We start from the raw sequence: 12,202 nt of genomic DNA on the forward strand, positions 1-12,202 counted from the left end.
ATCTTGGAGAGTCCATTTGCATTCATGAATTTAGTCAGCTACCTGAAATTCTCCAAAGACTGCTGGGCCTCTTATGCTCTGCATGAGTCTACTTCTCTGCCTTGTCAGAAAAGCACCTGGCTAGTGTGAGGTGCTTATGAATTTCAATCCTGCTTATCACACTGGCAGTGTCAGTCTTCACCCTGGAATCAGGTCACCTTTAAGATTTCTAGTAGCTGAAAATGTATTTATTCAGGTTTCTTTTTGGACTAGTGATTTAATCATGATTAACAAGACGTATTTATTCAGTTTTCAACCGGCTTCCAATCTATATCCTATCAAAAACGCTAGCTTATGATATAGCATTGAAGATTAATCCTAAAACAAATTTATTTTTCTGTTTGTGACGTTGCCAAAAGACTAAAATGCTTATACAATCCACCTGGAGAATTACAAAGAACATGCTTATCTCAGGAACCTTTGTGTGACTGACACTGGGCTTGAATGAAGAATGGTAACTGGAGACCACAAAAAGAGAAAATAGTGGGCCAACCCAGAGTTGAAAGGGAAAGAGAATCCCGAGAAAAGAGAAAGCTAGACAGACTCACTAGGAAAATCGTGTTTCACAAATGACAGTTTGGTTGCTCTTGCGAATCACCGTACATAGGCAAGGTAATGAAACATTACGTTAATTTTTATTCCTTAGAAGACATAAAGGGGATGCAGGTTTTGACATTAAATGATTAACTTCTCAGTATTTGAGAAATTTAACGTAATATTATATGGTTATCACAAATCTGCTTGATACTGGAGTCACTGAATATTTGATAATGTTTAAATGGAAAAGAAATTCATGAACAAAATTTACAAAGAATTGCTTTCATGTTGAGAAATGTACATAGAATACTATGTTTGTATATTCAGTGGCAAAAAAATACATGAGTATTCTATAATAAGTGAACTAGATCAGTTGAAATAAGACAGACCAAAACCCTTTGTGTGAGGGTAGGACTTTAGTTTTTATTATTATTATTATTTTAACATGTTTTTTCTTGTGATGAGACTTTGTCAGGTTCCTTTTTTTTCTTTAAGATTTTATTTATTTATTAATGAGAAAGATGGGAGGAGGGAGAGAGAGAAAGAACCAGACATCACTCTAGTACATGTGCTGCTGGGGGTTGAACTCAGGACCTCATGCTTGAGAGTCTAGTGCTTTATCCATTACGCCACCTCCCGGACCACAACACGTATTCTACGTGGATAACTACCTTACTATGCTATTTTTATATAGACGCAACTTAAAGAAAATAATTTCATTTGTAGAAAGCTGTAGGCTGAAGCTGCTGCTCTTTTGGTAGAAATCAATTCACTTTCAGATCAGTTCAATATATATTTCCATCTGCTTATCATCGTAAGTTAAGTAGGCACTACAGCAGGCAATAAGGATGTAAACTATGAATCAGATACAACTGCAGAACACACGGCATCATCAGCACTGTAACTGGCACTGGTATGTTGCCGATGCGTTCAGTCCTGTGTGGAATAATAGAGTTATGATATGAATCCTGCAGGTTGATCTTGAGAGAAATAAAGAAAATGTTGACTAGGTACAAAAAAGCAAACAAAGTGTACTTAGCAATTATGAACCAACATGAGCAGTTTGAAAGGTTACACAACATAATTTAACAATTTTCAGAGTATAAATTATGTTCTTATATCTAACTTTTCCCTAAGATCCATATGATTGCAGAGTCAGGTGATTATTTTGACAAACAAATAACACGATTAAAAAAAAAACCCATCTATTCATACATATCTCCTCACAAAGGTATTACAAACCCATGGTCCATGAAATGAGTGGCACAGTAGACAAGGTGTTGGGCTCTCAAGCATGAGGTTCTGAGTTCAAACCTTACTAAGCACACATCCCAAAATGATATTCTGGTTCTCTCTCTCTCTCTATTTTTTTTTTGATGTTGTTGTTGTTAGATAGGACAGAGAGAAATGGAGAGAGGAGGGGAAGAGAAAGATAGACACCTGCAGACCTGCTTCACCACCTGTGAAGCGACTCCCCTGCAGGTGGAGCCGGGGGCTCGAACCGGGATCCTCATGCCGGTCCTGAGTCATGTGTGCTTAACCCGCTGGCTACCACTGGACTCCCTCTGGTTCTCTTTCCCTCCTCCTATCTCATTAGATAAATTAAAGTATATATATATATATATATATATATATATATATATATATATATATATATATATATACTGGTAACCTACTTGAAATTAGGGTTATTAAAGTTATTTGGCCATTAAAATACTCAACTAGTCTGTCACTAGATATTTAATCATTCTTCATTTATAATTGATCTTGACTAGCAAGTGATCTATCTACAGGGACTTAATGACTTATAATCACAATGTATTTAAGCTATCTTTGTAAGAATGGTTTTTACCGCATTCTATAAAATTTTTAAATGACTGTGGATTTTATTTTTAAAGTGTTTTCTCTTTTTAAAAACTTGATTTAACCTTGGTCATCAACATTGCTAGAATTTAGGATATTTTTCACACCAATGCAAGTATGGGTCTATAACCTTCCACACACACCAGCAAAGTTGTAGCATCTTTGTACCAAAGACACCTTAACTTGTCCCCTCACCTGCCTTCCCCATGTCAGCTAGTAAGTGCCAGTTTCCACAGTCTGAACCCATTTAAAACATTTAATTTACTATTTTGTGGAATTTGGTGCTTGGGAATGCTGTTTGTGCTTCCAGCGTGGTGGATAATGCTGTGCTGATCCATGAGTTGACAAAATTTGAAACTTGAAGGCTATTTTATAAGACCATAGAGTATTTTCACAGAAATTGGACATGATCACAGAATGTATTTCTGTAGATTTTGACATTGGTTTGCAAAACCATTTATATCTGAACAAAAATAATTTATTTTTGTTAATAACAAGTATTATATCCTGTTTCCTTTTTTCACCAAACATACATGTTCAAAGTGGATGGAAAGATTATTTATTTAAAGCCTAGGTGTTCTCTAACAAATGTGTACAAGTATTCTTTATAGACCAGCAGCAAAAGACTATGCCACTTAATGTCTAAACAGCTAATCATTTTGGGATAATCACTAAAAACACATTCAGGTAGAATAGTGTATAATAGAATAGTGTGTAGACCGTGTATAAATGCAGCCTAGAATTTATTTACACACAGAACTGAAAAGTAAACGACAGGCAAAATCAAGATGATTTTTCAGTACAAATTTCCCACTACAGTGAAAAAAATGATCTTATTCTGTTTGTTTAGGTCTCCCATGTTTTTATTACTTCAGTCTGTATTTAGCACATAAACACAGTCCAGGCAATGTTATGAAATGGGTTTATACTTTTTTCCTGACCCACAGAAGTGAGAACTTTGAAAAAAAGCACTTTCTGTTACTGACACAATAGATCTTTTAAGATGCAGTCTAATCATCATCATCTTCCATGAAGATAATGTTAATGGTAAGAGATTTAAAATTTGGAAACATTGGTAGATAAAATCTTGTGGTTAATAAGGCATGGTGAGTGATACCAGGAAGCAAAAGAGTGTTAGATGAAGAACAAGAAAAGTCAATGGACTAATTTAGTGACCAAAATGCTAATCCTTGTGCTAATGCAACCACACGTAGTGATGCATTTGAAGCACTAAATATTACTTTAGTACCTGCATACTTGATTGTACGATTCTAATAGCATTCTAAATTCACTTTAGCTCTCGATGTCTGGGAACATTTTTTTATTTATTTGTCTTGCTTGGGATTACTACTTTAGAAAAAGTGAATTCATTTATAACAACAACAGTAACAATGATAACTGGCCTCAGTGGGCCCAAAAGTCACTTGACTACATTAATCATAGTTGAGAAAATGTTTCTGCATAACTTTTTGTATCTTTTCCAGTAGAAAAATAAACTGAATGACATCTTGGAACGTGTGCTACAAAAAAAGCTGAGAGATAAAGTGCATGTCTGTAAGCTCTTTATATCTTAAATCCCATGGATTTGGACACTAAAAACTCTTATTTATACAGTTTATTCTAAGTTGGAAAATGTAGGATGAATGCGTTCTGAATTTTCTTTTTTGACATATATAAAGTGAATGAAAAATAACTTATTAATGCTATTAGTGGCTTGAAAACATTGCCAGTTTTGGTTAAGTCATTGGCAATTAAACATAACACTGAGAACTAAATTGAACAGAGCATCTGGCCGGCCTGGAAGTATGAATCATCTTCAGTGAAAGTTCCAAATCATAATAAAATAAAGTGACATGAAAACTAAAAAAAAAAAAAAAAAAAATAATCAGGCATTATTAGAGCCATAAGTAAAAATAATCCAAGTTGACATGTGGCCATTTATAGTGTAACATAATTTTAGAGAATTATTTAGTGATTGTATAAATGTGACATGTTTAAAAATGTTAATTAAACTGGTTTACACAATGCTTGGAATGTAATTATTTAGCCATGTTCTCACAGTCATTTGGAAGTAAACAGTAAGTTGCAGTTATAAAAGGCTGCTTTGGATATGAAATCCTTTTAGATGGGGGTTGATGTAAAGCCTTTTCTTTTTTTTTAATATTTATTTATTTATTCCCTTTTGTTGCCCTTATTGTTTTATTGTTGTAGATATTATTGTTGTTGTAGTTATGATTGATGTCGTTGTTGGATAGGACAGAGAGAAATGGAGAGAGGAGGGGAAGACAGAGAGAGGGAAAGACAGACACCTGCAGACCTGCTTCACCGCCTGTGAAGCGACTCCCCTGCAGATGGGGAGCTGGAGGCTCGAACCGGGATCCTCAGGCCGGTCCTTGTGCTTTGCTCCACCTGGGCTTAACCCGCTGCGCCACCGCCCGCCTCCTGTAAAGCCTTTTCTATCTACTGAAGAGGCTGAGGCCCCAGAAATGCCACAAACTCTCTTTATCCTTCTCTGATTTCATTTATACACATTAGGAAGAACAACTCCAGTTGTAATGCCTGTCTAGAAGTGCTTCTTCTTTTCTTAAACATCATTCAGCAAACAAATTCATGGAAGAAACAGAAGGTACTAGGTACTAGGGGACTGGCAGAATACTTCGAAGCATATGATAATATAACAAAATCTTTAAAAAAGAGAGAGAGAAAGATTTAGGGGGTGATTGGTGACTCACCTGATACTCACCTGTGCACTGGCTACCAGGCTAGATAACTGAGGTTTGATCCTTTGGGCCCCACCTGCAAAATGAAAGCATCATGAACAGTTAAGGAGGACTGCAGAGTTCTCTCTCTCTCTCTCTCCTCCCTCCTCTGTCTTTCATTCTTTATACAAATATAGAAGACTCCTCACTGATAACAGTAGAGTTGTGCAGGTACTGAGCCACAGTAATAATACTGATGACAAAACAAAACAAAAAAAAGAAAGGAGGGGGGGAGGAGGAGGAGGAAGAAGAGGAGGAAGAGAAAAAATACAAAGAAAATAAACATTCAAACTTATTTTATGTCATAAGATTATGTTCGTAGGTTTAATAAACAAATGTGTTCATATCTAGACAAGAAAAAACGAGTGCATATGAATCAATGAAGAAATCCATAGTCTATATTGTTTTCTTTTTTAAAATATTTATTTATTTTCCATTTTGTTGCCCTTGTTGTTTTTCATTGTTGTTGTAGTTATTGTTGTTGTTATTGATGTTGTCGTTGTTGGATAGGACAGAGAGAAATGGAGAGAGGAGGGGAAGACAGAGAAGGGGAGAGAAAGGCAGACACCTGCAGACCTGCTTCACCGCCTGTGAAGCGACTCCCCTGCAGGTGGGGAGCTGGGGGCTCGAGCCGGGACCCTTAATGCTGGTCCTTGAGCTTTGCGCCACGGCGCTTTACCCGCTGCGCTACCGCCCAACTCCCAATCTATATTGTTTTCATACTGCATTTTGATGTTCACGTCAAAAAGGTTTACATTCTCATTATGCCATTGGACTCAGTATTATGAACAGAAGTGAAGACCTGGGTGTTTCAGAGCTCTGGATCTTGGCAAGTGGGTTTAATGAGACTAGAATAAAAGTCGCAGAAGGGAAGTGAACTAAACAAATGTCAATTTTACAGACACTGGAATTGATTTCAAACCAAATTTGCATAATTAAATTAAAATAGGAATGATTCATTATGCAGCTAAGTTGCTCAGTTTGACTATACAGGACATTTTCCCCCCAGATTTTAATTTACAAATTCAGAAATGGTCAAAATAATTTTTGCAAGAATTTATGCTTCTGGGACCAGGTGGTGGCGCACCTGGTTATGCACACACATTACAGTGTGCAAGGACCCGGGTTCAAGCCCCTGGTCCCCACCTGCAGGGGCAAAGCTTCACGAGTGGTGAGTAGGGCTGCAGGTGTCTCTCTGTCTCTCCCTATCTATCTTCCCTTCTCAATTTCCCTCTGTCTCTAAATAAAATTTAAAAAAAAGAAAAAAAACTTAAAAAAACAAAAGAATTTATGCTTCTTCTGATGCCAGCCCCTGTGTGTGTGTGTGTGTGTGTGTGTCCATGCGTGCGTGGGGGGCGCTAAGAGAAGACCTGTTGTGTAGAGTATTAAGAGAACTCTTCTCAAATGTATCACATGAAAACATTGATTTTGGAGATCAGACACTTGTAGTGAACCTGATGTTCTCTAGTCTTCTTGAACCTAGTCTACACATCCCTTCTTACATATTAAGGCAAAATAAAATCCTTGTCCACAAAATAAGGAAAACATACCAATAACAATGCAAATTTTGTCTTGCCATGCTTTCCCATGCTTAGTTTATTCAAATAGTATCATTAATATGCTTTCCAGTTTGGGTTTTCCATAGATCACAGTAAAGGGGTAAAACCTGGGTCCAGCCAGCATGAACATGGACATTTCACCACTGTGGAAGGGTGAATAAGTCACCTTAGGCTAAAAGCAACCTGTATGTATTGAACAACTGGTTGGTTATTGCCACATCCTCCCTGAACTAGTAGCACTCCAGTGAGAAATTTCATAGCCATTTCCAGTAGCTATGGCAGTATTTAAAATATACCCTCACCCAATTTTCAGACTGCTTTGTGTAAAACCACTCACTCGGGCTTTTTATCCCACCAGAAGGATTCGCTACCTTTGTTTCTTGGTTAGTGATGTAAAATTTTAGATTTCCCTGCATCTTGCTCCCCCTACCGTTGAGTAGATGAGTAGCACTTCTTAAAGTCAAATGCCATTGTTGAAGGTTAAGATATATTTTTCCTATAAAAATAAATGCCCTCAAGGGACTGGCATACTTTAAGGATGACTCTTCAGTCACTATCAGGCCACCCCATCATCTGTGACCCTAATCAGGGAGTCCTGAGATTCCCAAACAGACAAGATGGGCCTAGACCTCAAATAAATCCCTCTCTCCATTGTTACTGGCCATCTCTATCAGGAACAACAAAACAGACCCCTTTGTGGGCCCCCATAGGACCTTGCCCTCAACTTGGATCAACAATGGTAGAGAATATTCCATCCTCTGATGGAGGCTGGACAAGATACTCTATCTTCCACCTGAGGAAGATGGGTCCTGATATTGGCAGCTTGGAATGTTCCTACTCATGACCACAGAATGTGAGCTCAGATCTACAGGGATGCAGACGTCACATAGGCTCCTAAGCCAAATATGGGCCCCAGATCACATCAACTCGATGGGGTTTACAGTCAACACTATTTATACCCCTTTCCCATATTTGGAAGCTACTCTCTTCCCTGATCCAGCTTTCTGGTCCTTTTTACATCCATGACACCATCTCCCCAGACAATAACTTGGGTCCACCTGCATATTAGATGTCAGATTGAGAAAAAAAACAAACAAAACACTAACATAGTCATTGGCCCTTTGGAATATAACTAAAATAGGCCTACTAACTATCTACAAAATAGAGACCCCCAACTCTTCATCTGCACTATTCCAGCCTTTAGGTTCATGATTAGTCAACAATTTGTTTGGCTTTATATGTTAACTCTTCTTTCAGCCACCAGGTTCCAGATGCTACTGTGATGCCAACCAGACTTCCCTGGAAGACAACCCCACCAATGTGTCCTGGAGCTGTGCTTCCGCAGAGTCCTGTCCCACCAAGGAAAGAGAGAGACAGGCTGGGAGTATGGACCCACCTGTCAACACCCATATTCAGCAGGGAAGCCATTACAGAAGCCAGACCTTCCACCTTCTGCATCCCACAATGACCCTGGGTCCATGCTTCCAGAGGGTTAAAGAATAGGGAAGCTGTCAGGGGATGGGATGGGATAGGGAGTTCTGGTGGTGGGAATTGTGTGGAGCTATACCCTTCTTATCTTATGGTTTAGTCAGTGTTTCCTTTTTATAAATAAAAATTATATAAATAAATGCATAAATAAATACCCTTCCCAAACACCCCTTTCTAGTGAAATTTAAGGTTAATATAGACAATAACATTTCTTTCTTTCATCATTGTTTCCATCAGTATCAGATATTTACTATATATACACTTACTGAATTCTTTTATGGAACTAGGCTGATAGCCTGCAAATGTGAAGAGATATCTATTGCAAGACTCACCTGCAACAGTTTTCTTGACCATTGGTCCCTCATATTCCGTATCCATCATAAACCTAATCTTCAGAATGTGTGTTTACTACTGAAGATAGTAAAATCGTGTCCCCTCGACCTTGAGATACCACTCTCGAGTGGACACTGACATGCAAGAAAATAGTTTTATTGATAGTTTTTTATTGGCTAGGATGTAGAGTAATTGGGAGGGATACGGAGAAAAAGAGAAACACTTGCAGACCCACTTCATAGCTCATGAAGCATCCCCACTGCAGGTTGGGAGTGGGGTTTAAAACCTGGGTCCTTGTGCATGGCGCCGTGTGTGCTTGGCCCACTGTGCCACCACCTGGCCCCCAGCGAACAGTTTCAGTGGAGAGGCATTAGGTATAGACTGCAGGAGCTAAGAACTTGCATTCTCGCCTCTTGTGTTGGGAGAAATCATGGGCCAAAGTTGTACCCTATAAAGATGATAAAGGTTTATCACCCATAATCCCAACAAAAAAATTGAGGAGGAAGCATTATTTTCAGGTAAGATGCTTTTTGAAACCACAAATCTACTGCTTCTCAGGTCATTATCACCTAACAGTAAACTCATCCGTTTTGTATTAGTCTTTGCCTCTTGTATTGACTAGTACTTTGAGCAGTGAATACTGATATTCAGCGTTAGGTAATAATAACATTTTTTTTGCTAATATAGTATTTTCACAAAAATAATATTTCAGTTACAGCCCTAATGTGCTGCCTAATTTGTGCTGGGGTGCATGACTTTAGAGTATGAGACAACTGCTAGAGAGTAAAGGCTGTGCAGTGAGTTTATCACTCACGAAGGCACCTGTTCCGTAGGACCCGGAAAGCGGAACTCGCACATCATCAAAGATGGCGTTCCAGAGCCTACAGAAAAGGACTCTCAAACATCAAGGCAAATACTACCTTTAAGCCCACCAGAGAAGGAAACAGAAGTCACACACACACACAAAAAGGCATAATCACACACCTAGATTAGGGCGTAATTATAGGCACATGGAAGCAGGAAGAGTTGACGAGAAGTGAAGGGGGAAAAAAAAATCAGAAATGAAGGAAAGTCTTTTCAGTTTTCCAAAGGAAGCTCTTATTTGCTGTAACTATTTCTATAGCTGCTACATTTCCGCTGTGTTGTGATTATTTATAGACAGTCAAAAGAGGCTTTCTTTCTCATGTGTAGGTTCCAATTAAAATCTGGCAGCAATCCTTCAGACCTGTGAAGAGAGGGCGGTAATGTGTCAGCATCACAGATAACTCATGCAACCAGGCACCAGTTCTCAGCAATCAGTTTCTTCTTCAATGAAAAAATAAAAAAATCAATGTCCAAGAGCCCTTTATTTGTACGGTAAGCAGTGACAAGAAGCAAGTGGCCGTGGGACGGACGCACCGTCTTGGCCGTCTGTGAGGTGCTTTTCCCGACTGGCCTCTGCACATCTCCCTTTGCATGAGTGGGAGGTCCTGCCCCAACATCTCACTCCTTCTTCACTGAGTGGAAGTGTAGTTCCTTTCAGCCTCTTATAGTTCAGTGCTTCCTGGCAACATCAAAGAACTGAGCTGACAAAATGGGACGCTTTCTGAACATAAGGACGCTGGGTCCCTCAGTCTCTTTGAAGAAATAATGGTGTCAGCAACACCTCTCAGCTAAGATCATCATCACAAGCAGCCCTGCCGAGCTGAGGGAAAACTGGGTCGTTACAACATCAGCATGTATGTGCCATTTCAGCCCGTAAGTGGACCCAGCATTTGAAGATGCTGAAGAGAAACATAAATTTGGGCCCTTGCTTTATAATATATTCTTTTTTTAAAAAAATCTTTATTGGGGGATTCATGTTTTACAGTCGACGGTCAATACAGTAGTTTGTACATGCATAACATTTCCCAGGTTCGCACATAACAATACAGCCCCCACTAGGTCCTCCTCCGCCATCCTGTTCCAGGACCTGACCCCGCCCTCACCCACTCCAGAGTCTTTGACTTTGGTGCAATACACCAACAGAATACATTCTAGTACTCATTTCAGATCATTGAGAGATAAGTGCAGGATAGAAAGAGTGGAGGGTTTTGTAAGTGAATATTAATCTAAGCTGGAAAGAATAAAGAAGAAAACTATTTATTTATTTTTTATTTCTTTATTGGGAAATTAATGTGTTACATTTGACAGTAAATACAATAGTTTGTACATGCATAACATTTCCCAGTTTTCCATATAATAATACAACCCCCACTAGGCCCTCTGTCATCCTTTTTGGACCTGTATTTTCCCCACCACCCCACCCCAGTCTTCCACTTTGGTGCAACATGCCAACTCCAGTTCAGGTTCTATGTGTGTAGGAGAAAACATTTTTAACAGGCATTTTGATTATTGCAAACTTAAGTTACTGTTTAGTAAAAACAAAACTTACTGGAAAGTATATTTGCAGTATAATGACAAAGTGGGTATCCTTTACATATAGCATATAATTCACCAGAGGAAGACAATTCAGTGAAAAAAATAAGTTTACAAAATGTAGAAACAGGAAAAAAAGAAGAAGAGGAAGAAGAAGAAAAAGGAGAAGGAGAAGAAGGAGGAGAGGGAGAGGGAGAGGGAGAGGGAGAGGGAGAGGGAGGAGGAGGAGGAGGAGGGGGAGAGGGAGAGGGAGAGGGAGAGGGAGGAGAAGGAGGAGGAGGAGGAGAGGGAGAGGGAGAGGGAGAGGGAGAAGGAGGAGAAGGAGAAAAAGCACTGATTACCAATGAGCCTAAAGGAGCATGTTAAAATTCACTAGTGAATATTTTTCACAGAGCTGAGGCCTCACAGATTTAGGATTTCCATGTTCTAAGCTGCTTTTTTTTCACCGAGATAGAGAGAGATAGAGTGATATCAATGGTGGTTCTTTGGGGGAGGGAGGCAGAGAACTTTGGTGGTGGGCGTGGTGTAGAACCGCAGTAACTTTATTATCTGGTAAACTACTATTAAATCAGTAGTGAAAAGCTGAAGTGAGTGAGTGGGTGAGTGGGTGAGTGAGTGAGTGAATGAGTGAATGAGTGAATGAGTGAATGAATGAATGAATACAGAGAGAGGGACTGATGCCACAGTGCTGGTGCTATCGTTTCCGTACCACAGTTCTTCTTGTGTGATGCTAAGGTTTGAATGTGGGCCATGATCATAGCAAGAGACATGTACTACCTGGAAAGTTAGCTCTCTAGCCCTTGAAAACAGATTTTAATCAAGATGGCAAAGATTTTCTTTAAAAAAAATTTCCCCGGGAGTCAGGCGGTAGCGCAGTGGGTTAAGAGCACATGGCGCAAAGCACAAGGACGGACTTATGAACCCCAGTTCGAGCCCCCTTCTCCCCACCTGCAGGGGAGTCACTTCCCAGGCGATGAAGCAGGTCTGCAGGTGTCTGTCTTTCTCTCCCCCTCTCTGTCTTCCCCTCCTCTCTCCATTTCTCTCTGTCCTATCCAACAACCATGACATCAATAATAATTACAACAATAAAGCAACAAGGGCAACAAAGGGAAATAAATATTTTTTTAAATCCCATTATTTTATATGACTATTGAATTCCTGGTTTGGGGGCAGGAATGAACGAAGTAAAAAGAAAAATCTGCAAATTTTATCATTTCTGGAGGCGTG

This window comes from Erinaceus europaeus, chromosome 10 (assembly GCF_950295315.1).
Source record: "Erinaceus europaeus chromosome 10, mEriEur2.1, whole genome shotgun sequence".
NCBI classification, from domain to species: domain Eukaryota; kingdom Metazoa; phylum Chordata; class Mammalia; order Eulipotyphla; family Erinaceidae; genus Erinaceus; species Erinaceus europaeus.